Source organism: Bos indicus x Bos taurus, chromosome 18, assembly GCF_003369695.1.
Source record: "Bos indicus x Bos taurus breed Angus x Brahman F1 hybrid chromosome 18, Bos_hybrid_MaternalHap_v2.0, whole genome shotgun sequence".
NCBI classification, from domain to species: domain Eukaryota; kingdom Metazoa; phylum Chordata; class Mammalia; order Artiodactyla; family Bovidae; genus Bos; species Bos indicus x Bos taurus.
In genome coordinates, this window is record NC_040093.1 from 42,557,883 (window position 1) to 42,571,874 (window position 13,992).

Below are 13,992 nucleotides of genomic sequence, written 5' to 3' on the forward strand. Positions count from 1 at the left end.
GTTGCCATGCTCTCCTCCAGGATCTTCCTGACCCAGGGATTGAGTCTACATCTCTTATGTCTCCTGCATTGGCAGGCATTTCTTTACCACTAGCACCACCTGGAAGCCCACCTACTTCTAGGTGCAGCCCCCTAATATCATCCTGTGAAAGTAACAGTGAACTTCCAATACCCCCTGGCGTTTTCCTGAGTCACCTGTCTCACAGGCCTCCACTTGGGATGCTGGCTTCTCACGTGAAGGTGGGGTGGAGCTCTCTAGGCAGAAAGTAGAGTCTCTCTTCTGCAAACTGCATGCCCACCCACAGACACTGGGACGCACATCACTGCTGCAAGCAGGTTTACAGCCAGAGACTGCTTCTTGGAATGGAAGCTCAACGGCTCCAAACACATCTGTCATCTTCTCGACCTCCCTGGCTGTTGGACAGAACTTGAGAACTATGATTTTTTTTTTTAATTTAAACCTTCAGAATGCTTCACTATTAAGCTTGGAAAACTTTGAAGTGTAAACGTACTTGGCACTCAGCATGGTCTTTTACATAGGTGACTCTGAAAACTTGTACTCCAGCCACTGAGACATCCATGTGTTCTATTAGCCTTCCTTGCTGGCTGTAATCAGTCTCTGTAGAGACTCTGCCATCTCCCCTGTGTGAGTTGCTGAGAGAGGCCTGGGATTTCGAGTGACTTAGACTGGGATTTGCATTCTACACCTAAAATTTTTTTACCTGTCTGACTGTGAGCAAGGTTCTCTAACTTTCTGTGCCAGAGTTATTTGTTGTATAAAAAGGAGATCATAAAAATTGTAACCCCTACCTTACTAAGTGTATCAGTCAGGACAGGCTGGTCATGCTGCGTAACAAACAACTTCAAATTTTCAGTGCTTTGAGACAAGAAAGATGCATTTGCTCACACATACTCATGTTTATCCCATTGGCACAGAGCTTAGTCCATGTCATCTTCATTCAGCTAGGCTGGTAGTGGTACCACTATCTGGAATATCCCTGGTCATTATAACAGGGTGAAGTGAAAGTGGAGAATTGTGAATTAATCTGAACTGCTTCTACTCAGAAGTCCACATCTATTGATCTTGGAAAGTCATAGAGCCACACTCAACTTTAAGGAGAAGAAAATATAATCCCTCTATGCCTGGAAGGGGAGAGAAACTGGAAATTTTGTTCAGCAGGACTGATATATACCATACAGAGTTGGAGGGGGAATATGTGAGAGAAACCTTTAGATTGTAGAGGACTTGGGAATGTAAAGTTTTTACATTGATTACTATTCTCAGAATATCCGACCACCTTCTAACTGAGAAGTGACATACTTTCCAACGCCATGTCTGCTTTTGTGGTTACATTCACACTGGTATCAACAACTATAATCACTGAGGGCTTAGGAGAAAAGGAACAGAGAGAAACTTAACATGGAAAGATGCAGAGACAACTCTGGCATCTATGCCAGCAGGGGTCCCACCCCAAGCTCTGTAGGACCAGTTCTGCCATTTGATTTGATGTTATGGGGTTTCCATCCTTGTACACTGGTCTTCAAGAAGTCTATTAGCCACTCTTCAGTCTTTCATTAATATGTTTTTGTTTGTATTATCATCATAGTTTTCTGTTGTTTGCAACATACCTATAAATATCAGAGGGATATTGAAATAAAAATAATCTGTGTTGAACCTCAGCATCCACAAGAAGCAATCCCCCTCTTTGAAAGGATTAGGTACATAACATATATAAGCACTAACCCAGTGGGACTCATTTAGAAATGAAAGATGGAGGGTGTGACAGGAGATGGAACCTCCAGGGTCCCACAGTGGAAGAGTAACAGAGTCCAGGGAGGGAGGCAGATTCTGCACCTTTAGGCCCCCAGGGCCTTCCAGTGAAGTAGCCCCCCTGGAGCTGGGCTGGCCTTCTCTGGGCCTGTGTGTGGCAGGTAGGGAGGCGATCAGGCTTGAATGGGAGCTAATAATAGAACTGAGTGAAAAGTCTGAAGGGCTTCTCCAATGGCTCAGTGGTAAAAAAAAAATCTGCCTGCAATTCAGGAAGCACAGGAGAGGTGGGTTCAATCCCTGTGTTGGGGAAATGGAGGGGGAAATGGCAACCCTCTCCAGTATTCTTGTCTGGAAAATCCCATGGACAGAGGAGCCTCAGGCTATAGTCCATGGGGTCACAAAGAGTCGAACACAACTGAGCGACTGAGCACACATGCATGCATGAAAACTCTGCACCCCAGTAACCCCTCTCCCCCCACCAAGCATCCTTGCAAGGGACACTCCCAGGACTGGTCACCAGGATTCCTGGCATGGGCCCAAGAACAAGCAGGGGTTGGGGCAGCAGCCCTTGCCCCTGGAGCCACCAGACAATCGCTCCGCAGTCCACAGCCCTCCCGTAAACAAGCTGTTGTGCCTGAGAGAACATGATAATAGCAGCCCCTGCCATCCTGCCCTCTCTCTGTGTCGGGGAAGGTCTGCAATTACTGTCTTAACCGACGCAGATATGGCTGGTGGAGGGCAGACATTTCCTGAAGCTGTATACAATTTTTGCAAACTTCCCTCATTTCCCTCTTCTAGAGCTGGGGGTTCAAGCTCCCTCCCTCCAGTCCCATCCCTTAAACTTATCTTGCAAGGGCAATGGCGAGGCATGATCCAGGGAACAGAACTGCAGGGCCTTCTTTGCCCACAACTCATATTCATGGCTGCGGCTGAGGCTGGGGGTAGGGGTTGGGGAGGGACAGTGCAGAAAAGTCCCTGTTTAATGATCTCTACCTGGACCTTCACTGTGCCTGGAATATCTCCATCAGAGACTCAGTCCTTTGGTAAAACATGGCTCTCATAAAATACCTGCTAGACTATGTTTATCTCTAGAGGATACCAAAGGGACTTCAGAGAAAGTCAATGGTTCAGATGCCTAAAACAGAACATATTCAAAAGTAGATAAATGCTGGCAAGGGTGTGGAGAAAAGGAAACCCTCCTACATGATTGGTGGGAATGTAAGTTGGTGCAACTACCATGGAAAACAGTATGGAGGTTCCTTAAAAGACTAAAAACAGACTTATGATATGATCCAGCAACCCCACTCCTGGGCAAGTATCTGGAGGAAACTGTAATAATTTAAAAGACACATGCATGCCAAAGCTCTTAGTATCACTATTCACAATAGTCAAAACATGGAAGCAACCTAAATGTCCATCGAAGAGGAATGGATAAAGAAGAGGTGGTACACATATACAATGGAATATCTCTCAGCCATAAAGAAGAAAGAAATAATGCCATTTTGCAGCAACATGGACAGACCTAGAAATTCTCATACTAAGTGAAGTAAGTCAAAAGACAAATGTCATATACCACTTACATGTGGAAACTAAAAAAGTTAAATACATGAACTTATTTACAAAACAGAAATAAACTCAGAGGCATAGAAAACTTATGGTTACCAAGAGGGATGAGTGAGTGAGTGAGTGAAGTCGCTCAGTCATGTCTGACTCTGCGACCCCATGGACTGTAGCCTACCAAGTTCCTCCATCCATGGGATTCTCCAGGCAAGAATACTGGAGTGGGTTGCTATTTCCTTCTCCAGGGGTCTTCCTGACCCAGGGATTGAACCCAGGTCTCCCACATTGTAGGCAGATGCTTTACCATGTGAGCCACCAGGAAAGTCCACCAAGAGGGATGGGGGGAGGGTAAAAATGAGGAGTTTGGGATTAACATATACCCACTACCATATATAAAATATTTAACCAACAAAGACCTACTATATAGCAGAAGGAACTATATTCAATATCTTGTTATAACCTATAATGGAAAATAATCTGAAAAAAGAATATATTAATATATATGTGTGTCTGTTTATAACTAAATCACTTGGCTGTATATATAAACCTAAACCTAACACAACATTGTAAATCAACTACAATTCAATTGAAAAAAAAATAGATCTGCCCAGCCCTGATCTGAGTGACAGTGTTCAGTGTTCTGGATAAGTCAGACCTGAGTCTCTAAACTGAGATTTGGCACCCACTGCTTAGTGTCAGCCCTGCAGGCCTAGAAATAATTATCAAGGACTTGCCACAGGACAAGGAGAGAAACTAGGAAATAGAGAAGGAACCAAAGAGATTTCTGGGCTTTAGAGATGTATTGCTAGTGCCTGAACTGGACCTAGTATTAGCCATCAAATCTTTTTGTGCCTTAGCTTTCTCATCTGTAATATGGTGATGATAACTCCATGAAGCAGGACAAGTTTGGTTGTCTTGCAGTAACAAGCAACCCCAAAGCTGTCAACAACACAGGTGTGTTTCTCACTTATGCTACAAGTCCGCTGTGCATCATCGAGGAGTTTTTGCTCATTTTGTTCAGAGCAGCTACCAACCCAAATGTTGCTGGGTGATAATGGGAGGGAGAAAGAACGATAAAGATCTTGAACCAGCAATTGTGCTCTGGCCTGTAAATAACACACGTCTCCCCTGTTCATACTCAATGGCCAGATATAGTCTCCTGATCCTTCCAATTAAACGAAGAGCAGTCAATGTGTTCTGGAGAGAGAAAGCCAGAAATACTTGGTGAATAGCATTAATGCCAAGTCAATAATCACAGAGGGCTTCCCAGGTAGCTCGGTGGTTAAAGAATCCACCTGCCACGCAGGAAACACAGGTTCGATCCCTGAATTGGGGAGATCCCCTGGAGAAGGAAATGACGACCCACTCCAGTATTCTTGCCTGGGTAATCCCATGGACAGAGGAGCCGGGTGGGCTACAGTCCAGGGAGTTGGAAAGAGTCAGACAGGACTGAGTGATTAATGATGATGAATAGTCATATAATGTATTTTTAAGAATTGTTGAGAGAATGAAAGGAACTCAATTTATAAGTTCCATATAAATATAAGCTGTTCACATTACAATAATAATGGTGGTGGTACTGTTTATTAATAGGATATTAAAGAAGTACCCAAGTAAACTGTCAATGAAGGGAAAATCACAATTCTAAATGCCTATTAAAGTGATATTGGAAAATTTGATGTCATGTCAAGAAGAGCCGAATCTTGGCTGTGCTACTAATTTGCTCTGTGATCCTAGGAAATATGCTGTTCGTCTCTAAGTTTCCAGTTCCTTTTTGTACAATACCAGTCTTGGAATCATTATTCAGGGATGAACTTGGGGGGCAGGTAGGGTATAAATCAAAGGAGACTGGGGCTGGCTTTAGCTCACCCTCACCGGCTGGGGTGGCATGTACCCGTTGGTGCTGAGCTCAGGAAAATCCTTGACATTGGAGCTGTCTGTGTCAGGCTTATGAATCTCAATCCCTAAATTATGGGTGACAGTGGCTTCTTAAAGAGGAAATGAATTGTTGCAACACAATCCAGCCATGTTGTATCGATATGATTAGCTAGTTATCCATGGAGTGCAGTAATTTGCTTTGATTTTTAAGTATCCGTTAGCAGCCAAGTCCTAATGAGGCGGCTCTAAATTGATTAGATACTCCAAGATACAGCACGGTTCACAGATTGTTTCAGAAAACTGTCAAGATCCTGAGACTGGCATTTCATTGGATTTAATGATTGCTGGAGAAGGTGTGTATCCCAGCCAGATACAATCACATTTGTCAGCATGATCCTTTTAAGCACAATTCAATTAAAGTGTTATTCTTTAATTTTATTAGAACCGGAGCCCAGAGCTAATGCAAACGCCCGATATTGCATCAGGAGGGGAGTGTGCACAATTTAATTTCCCTAATTGGAGTTTAGTGATCTAACATGCTTTTCATATCTTAATTCTTGGGATAATCTCCGGGTTTTGCACCTGCTACGATTTCTTTCATGGAGATGAGGAATCAGAGGCAACCGTTATGCCTGGCGTGGAATCACTGGGTCACATCTGCCTCATTGAAGAGAATTTGCACATCTGGATCCTTTGTTTTTATCTGACCCTTTCCCACTGATCTTGGCCTTGACTTTGATAAAGAGTGTCTCCAAGCTGGATATGAACAGCGTTTCCTACCAGGCTGACGGTCTTAGTATGAGGGTGGTAGAAAGAATGTGGGCTCGTTTTGGATCTCAGCTCTATCACACACGCATAAATGCACTTGATCAATACTCGGGTGGGTGCCTGCTATGTGCCGGATACCGCATCATGGGCCGAGGGTACAAACGTGAGCAAATCAGGCATGGCCTCTGACATCATGGAACTTACAGCCTGCTGGGGAGGGGGTCACAAATAGTAATCACATGAATATCAAAACAACCACCACTAGAAAATAAGATGTGGAGGGAAGGAGCCATGTAAGAAAGAGACCTCGTCCCACTGAAGGCTTAGTGTAGGGAGAACCTCCAAAAAAAGTGCCATGAAGCCCTCATGAAGGACACTCCCTCAGGCTGCAAGGGCCCTCCCCCCAGCCCCACACAAGTCCCAGCCTTCAGGTCTTGGGCAGAGCCTCATAGTAGGAAGAAGCTTGGAACATTTGTGAAGCAAAGAGTTGGCTATTCAGTTTAAACGAGTTAGAAAGTGTCAAGGAATTAGTTTAGAGCAGTAGCTGAGGGCCAGATCCTGTAGGATCTTAACGGGTCTCAGTTGACATCTATTGTCCCGATGCCTCAATGTAAGCAATAAATTATAAGGCCACCACTTACAAGTCAAGATGGAGAGGGGTGTTTTACTGCTAACATCATCTAGAATTGCTGATTTGTTGCTGTTTGTCATTTAGCCACTAAGCCATGTCCGACTCTTTTGTGACTCCATGAACTGCAGCCCACCAGGCTCCTCTGTCCATGGGATTTCCCAGGCAAGAATACTAGAGTGGGTTGCCATTTCCTTTTCCAGCAGGGTCTTCCCAACCCAGGGATCAAACCCACATCTCCTGCACTGTAAGTAGATTCTTTACTGCTGAGCCACCAGGGAGGCCCCAGAATTGCTGATGCATGGAGCTAAAAAAAGAAAAGACTATAAGAAAAATAGCTAAAATGTATTAAGCTCTGTGTGCTCAGCCATTATCGCTGGCTGTTTTCAGTGGCTGTGGGAGGGCACTGTGATTGTGTCCTTTCTACAGGTGGGAAACTGGGCCTCAGAGAGGCAGGTGCCTGTGCAAGGTCATCAGCTAGTGAGGAACAGGGCAGCAGTTAAACCTTGCCCCACTGATCCGTAAGCACCGGAGTGAACTGCTTGTTTTCCTAAGCCTCTCCTCTTTCCCAGTCCTGAGTGCACAGCCTGCTAGAACTGCAGGTACCAGAGCCTCCTTCAGACCACGCTGAGTGTCCAGAGCCCTGTGGATCCCACACAGCCCCTCCTCCCTCAGCTCTTGACTGGTCTAAGCCAGTCCACCTCCAGCCAGGATTCAATGGCAGGACGCCCAAGGTCTGCCTCACTCCGGACACTGTCACTTCTAGGACCAGGCCTGGCTACATCAGGTTTTGTTGGACTCTGAGGGGAAATAACACCCTAGCAGTGGTCATGGTTGCTTCCCTGATGGCTCAGCTGGTAAAGAATCTGCCTGCAATGCAGGAGACCTGGGCTTGATCCCTGGGTTGTCAAGATCCTCTGGAGAAGGGAAAGGGGAAAAGCTACTCACTTCAGTATTCTGGCCTAGAAAATTCCATGGACTGTATAGTGCATGGGATTGCAAAGAGTCAGACACGACTGAGTGACTTTCACTTTCACCTACTATGGTGTCTGGTGCACAGCAGAAGATTGATAAATATTTTTGGATGGATGTATGGGTGAATGCATGGATGGATAGACAGGTGGACACACGCATGCATACATGGATGGATAGCTGGATATGTGGACGGATGCATGCATGGATGGATAGAGGGATGGATAGGTAGATGCATGGGTGGATGGGGAAGGCCCTCAAGTCAAACAAGACCACATGCAAGTTGATGTTTTAAGGCAGCAAAACCAAAAATCAGGTATGAGAATAAAGCAACAAAGTACTTCCTGGGAGGCTGAAAAAGCAGACCCAACAAGTTTTTTGAGGATGGTAAAGCTCATAGAGATAGGTAATCCATGCATTTTTGACTTAGGACTGGAGCTGCCCTTCAGTCCCTGCCTTTCCAGAGGTTGGCAGGCCTTATTTTTCTGGTTCCTGCCCATGTGCCCTCCATGACACAATGCCCCTCGAGTGGGGGTCTGTTTCTTGCCACCCAGAAAACCCAAATAGAGCAGATGACCCTGGACTCTGTGGCATTTTTTCCAATCTGACATTATCTTCTTCTTGGTTATCTTATTGAAGTGTCATGATAACGTGGGAAGTAGGCAATCAGCTCCAATGGACAGATGAGAAAACGGAGGCCACAAAAAGAATTAAGGGGCTCATCAAGGACACACTGGGAGGTGCTGGCTTTTCCAGAACCAGCTCCCAAGGCCCGGGTCTAGGAGTTTCAGCTCCTCATCACCTTCTCCAGTTTGTCACTGACATGGGTCCCCCTGTGACATCTCAACTCCTCCCTCTGCCTCCAGAGGTAAGACTTGCTAGGCCAAGTCTGTCAGAACAATTTGGATTTAGATGAAAAACTAGGAACTTCTGCCCCGAGCCACCTAATGGGAAGAGAGTGACGAGAAGAGAAAAAAATCCTTCAGAGACAGAAGGGAGGCTAGCAATGTTTTTCTGGGAGTCATCGGTAAAAACTAATACTTGCCTAGGTGATACTCTGTGCCAGACCATGTGCTAAGTTCTTTACATGAATTAATTCATTTCATTCTCCCCAAAACTCTAGGAGATTGGGGGTGGGGGAGTATTACTGATAGATGAAGAATCTGGGGCACAGAGAGGTTAAGTAACTTGTCCAAGGTCATACAGCTAGTAAGCAGTAGAGATGGGATTTGTACTCACAAGGTCTGGCTGGCGTTAGCATCTTTGCTCTTAATATGCACTAACTCATTTCTGCTTCCAAACACTCCTATAAAGGGGTATTAGCAGCACTTGCATTGTGGGAATAGTAAAATTGAGATTCAGGGAAGAAATGTGATTTGCTCAAGGTTTAAGCTTCATGAACAGCGAGGTGACTGGCTTAGGGACTTCCCTGGTGGCTCAGTGGTTAAGAATCTGACTGCTGACACAGGGGACACAGGTTTGATCCCTGGTCCAGGGACCAAGATCCCATGTCCCTCAGGGCAACCAAGGCTGTGTGCTATAGCTACTGAGCCCACGTGACCTAGAACCTGTGCTCTGCAACAAGAGAAGCCACTGCAATGAGAAGCCCACGCATGGCAACAAAGAGTAGCCCCCGCTCACCACAGCTAGAGAAAGCCTGTGTGTAGCAAGGAAGACCCAGCACAGCCCAAAACAAATGAATAAATAAAATTGTAGAAACGATGACTGGTTTGTTCTCTTTGGGTCCAGGCCAGACAGCACCTCCCAGGATGGAGACCTGGGATGATAGATGCTGATGATAACAAACACTGAATGTGTACTTACGTGTCAGCCACTGTTCTAAGTGCTTTATAAGTATTAACACAGGTAATCCTTATATAAACCCTATGAAGGAAGTATAACTTATCCCCATTGTACAGATCAGGAAACTGAGGCCCAGAGAGTTTAGGTAGTTGGTCCAGGATCACACAGCTAGTAAATACTGCAATCTGGCTCCAGAGTCGTCCAGCTTTTCTGCCTTATCTCCTAGACAAAGGCCCTCTTCAGGCTTGAGGGCTACTAACCTGTATATGAAATTCGCATCTAGGTACAGGGGAAGGTACCTGGAGAAACATGGGCCTCCTTAATTCTGAACAGCAGCAGATGACGTAGCCCGGATCAGGGGTCAGGAGACACCCTCGAGTGGGACAAAACAGAGCCCCAGGAATGAGATGTTCATGATTGAAGCTTTCCCAGGGGCTGGGTTCACTAATGGAAATCCACAAGATGTGCCAATAAGAGATGGGATGGAGAAGGTGGGCACCTTGCTCTGCTCTGCACGGGGGTGATCTTACTGTCAGAAATGATTAGGGGTCAAGTTTGTCTTTGAGCCAGCCTGGGGCCCAAGGCAGGGATGGGGCCCAGTGGGAAGATGAGAATGAGGGAGGGGCGCTATTAAACCAGAAAGAGAAGCAGACTTAGGCCAGCAGAGGGAATGGGGAGGGAATGAGATGGAGAGAGAAGGGGAAGAGAGACATATTGAAGCAATTGGAAAAAAAATAAAAGGAGAGAGAATAATTTTGAACAAGCTCTTTTTAATCTCCCCTTCCCCCACATCCCTCATTCCCATCCCTATTTCCCTGCCTGGTCAAAGTTGTGATTAAGTTATCCTATACATAACAAATGGAGTGAGACTGGCCTCTTGGAAAATTATTTAGGGAAATAATTGAATTATTTTCTTCATGAACACTGGTCAAATAAAACGATTCTGCCCCCTTTTCATTCCAAGGTGGGGCTGGAGCAGTGGAGGAAGGGTTGGGGGGCCAGGTTACCAGCCTGCTGATGGAATTAACTCCTCAGTCTTTCTCTCTCTTTCTCTGACGGGTGGTAAAGATTCATTTCATCTTCATGTCTGACGGTCCTGGCCAAGGAAATACTCACGACAGTGAAAAATGGCATGTGGCTCCAGGAAGGATACCAGAGAAATAAAAGGCAGGTCTCCAGCCTCCATCTGCAAGTGGGAGCCCAGATGCTGGTGCCCGGGATGACAGGAAGCCTGGGTCTCCCCTGGGACATCAGGAAAGCCCACAGCCCTCGGCTCCACGGTTTTATGGCATGAGCCTCTTCTCCCCTACTGGACCCCAGAGAAAAAGAGGTCGAGCCCTAGGGATGTCCCGCCCCAAAGGAGCTGGGTAGGGGGACCAAGGCTTATTTATGACACTGCCTGAGTTTCATTTGAATCCGAGAGAACGGTGAGTTTGACCCTCCAAAAGAGCAGTTTTTGATAATACGCTTTTCTCAATGATACTAACTCCTCAATTCAGAGCTTCTAGTTAGCACTCCTAACTATGGAGGACCAGCCCCTGTGAAAGTCTATGCAGTTCACAACTGGTGATGGGATTTCTTTTTGTTTTCATGTTTTATAGCAACAGCGCTGACTGTGGCCTCATAATGCTTTGCTGTCTCTTCCTTGAGTGTAGCTTCTTCCTTCCTTTCCTCCTTCCCTCTCCTCTTCCTTCTTCATCTTTCCTCCATCCCCCTCTCCTCCTTCCCTTCCTTCCCTCCTCTCTCATTTCCTCTCCCCTTTATTTCAATAAACATCTACTGAGCACCTACTCTGTGCCAAACCCTGTTCTAAGCTCTGAGAACCCAGCAGTGAACAAGACAAGATTCCTGTTCTCATAACTCACCTTCTATAAAGAAATGATAGACAATAAACAGAAAAAGAAACAAACCCACAAACAATGCTGCAGAAGACTCTTGAGAGTCCCTTGGACTGCAAAGAGATCAAACTAGTCAATCCTAAAGGAAATCAACCCTGAATATTCATTGGAAGGACTGATGCTGAAGCTGAAGCTCCAATACTTTGGTCACCTGATGCACAGAGCCCACTCACTGGAAAAGACCCTGATGCTGGGAAAGTTTAAAGGCAGAAGGAGAAGGGGACGACAGAGGATGAGATGGTTGGATGGCATCACTGAAATCAATGGACATGAGTTTGAACAAACTCTGAGAGAAGGTGAAGGGACAGGGAGACCTGGCGTGCTGCAGTCCATGGGGTCGCAGAGAGTCAGACACGACTTAGCGACTGAACAAGAATACAAACAATAATACTATAAGTCATGTTAAGCACTCTGAGGAAAAAAAATGGACAAGGGTCCTGGGGTGGGGCAGGGTGGGATGGAATGGGCAGGGAACACAGTGTGTTTGGACAGTTGGAAAGGCGTCTCTGAGTGGGGTCTGGAGTAGAGGGGAGGTCGGAGGAGATGTGTGGTCAGATCTTGCGAAAACTGATGTTACTCTGGGCCAGTTAGGAGTTGTCTGGCTGCTGTGTGGGAAATGGACATAGAGACAGTAGCCCGGGCAGGTAGAAGCAATAGAGGTGAGGATCCTGGAGACAGAGCTCGCTGGGTTGCTTAGGCAGTGGAGAAAGAGTGGGATCACCCTGGGATGACGACAGGGGGAGCACCGGGTGAACAAGATGCAGCTCCCTACCCGCCGGGCAGCCAAGGAAGCCTTCAGCCCCTGGCTGCGGTGGGTGCCTCCACGCCAGGAGGGCAAGCTGAGACAAACAAACACCGTGACCTTCCTCCCAAGCTCTCTGGTGGCCAGCAGAGGAATAGAAGGCACTTCTGGTAGAACATTTACTCTTGCCACCCCTGCCGGGGCCCTCTCTGCAAAGTGTTATTACCCCCTTGTTGCACAGGGGAGGAAAAAAAAAAAGATACGCCTCAATTTCCATTGATCCATCCTGAATCAATGCTTTTAAAAAATCTCACGCACATTTGGCTTAAGAGCCAAAGCATGCATTTTATGTTTTGACATGGTGTCATCGATCGGAGGCACGCGTGTGTGTGCCCCACCTGCCGGAGCCCCCCGCCCACCCCCTGGCGGCCGGCCTGGTCGCGGTGCGTCCTTAATGGCCTTGCCCCCGCCTGCACCTTCCATGCCTCCCCTGGCCCTCAGCACGGGGCCCTTTCTCAGGTTTTTTGAAAGGATCGATAAGGTGCTGAGGCCTCCTGCTGCTGCCTGTCACTCACCCTCCGCCATACCATAAATTATGTATCTGCCTCGCTCGCTCTCTGGCTCTCATTTCTCTTTCAGTCTTCGATGGCTCCGCGATGGTTGACTCTTTTCAGCCCTTTGAGGCAGAGGTGCAGTTAAACTTTAGTGGGGACGCGGGTCAGAGCGGCAGGTTTAGGAAGAGGGTCTGGAATGGGGGGAGAGGGAGGCGGCAGCTGCTGGCAGTGGGTGGAGTGTCGGGGTGCGGATGCTGGGGCTGGGGAGAGGGAGGGCGGAGCTACGTCCGGGGGTCCCGCGACCTTCTCAGTGGGGTGGCAATGGATCAGAACCAGCCTCCCAGCCTAGGAAGAAGGGACATCTTTCTGGAGGAGAACGGAGAGATTGCAGGTGGCATAAAATGTCACCTCCTGCTGGGTCTCATCACCTGACTTTTAGACCAACAGGAAATTTTGCCAAGAGTGGGACAAGCCCAGGACAGTGAAGATAGGGTACAGCATCTGTTAACCGGAGAGTGTGGGCTTGCCTCCCCCAGAAGCCTCCAGGCCACCCACCTAGAATGCTGAGCGATGTGTTGGAAGAGCTGCTGGCTGGAAGGTTCCTCACTTACCTTGTGACTAGAGATGAGCCTGTTCCTTTCTCCTGGAGGTATAGCCAGGAGATCAAAGGAGTTAATACGTGCAACAGCTACCAGTTATTGAGTATTTACTACGTACAGTCTCAGCTCTTCTTCCCAACAGCCTTGGCACAATCACAGTCCTCATTTACAGATGAGCTAACTTTGGCCACCTGATGCGAAGAACTGACTCTTGAAAAGACCTTGATGCTGGGAAATATTGAAGGTGGGAGGAGAAGAGGGCGACAGAGGATGAGATGGCTGGATGGCATCACCGACTCGATGGACATGAGTTTGAGTAAACTCCGAGAGCTGGTGATGGACAGGGAGGCCTGGCGTGCTGCAGTCCATGGGGTCACAAAGACTGAGCAAGACTGAGCAACCGAACTGAACTAACTGAACTGAGGCCGCAGAGCTTAGGTCAGTTAGTTACTCAAGATTACACAGCTAGAAGGAAGGGAGGTTTAAACCCAGGCATCGCCATATCAGAGGCTATACTCCAACTCACTCCGCCCTGCTCCTCTTGTGGCTCCTGAGGTCCCTTCCTGCTTTCCTCTGCTTTGGTTCTCTTAGAACCTGTGCCCATGGTCTTTGCTCCCCTGCCTCGGGTTAGGACAGGCATGGGAAAGGGGGTGGGGAGAAAGAGTTGAGCCTGTAGCCTAGCCACGTTCTCTCCAGGTCTTTCCTCCCTGAGGGTTCTCCTTGTGGCTCAGAGGGTAAAGAATCTGTCTGCAACACAGGAGACCTGGGTTTGATCCCTGGGTCAGGAAGATCCTCCGGAGAAGGAAATGGCTACCCACTC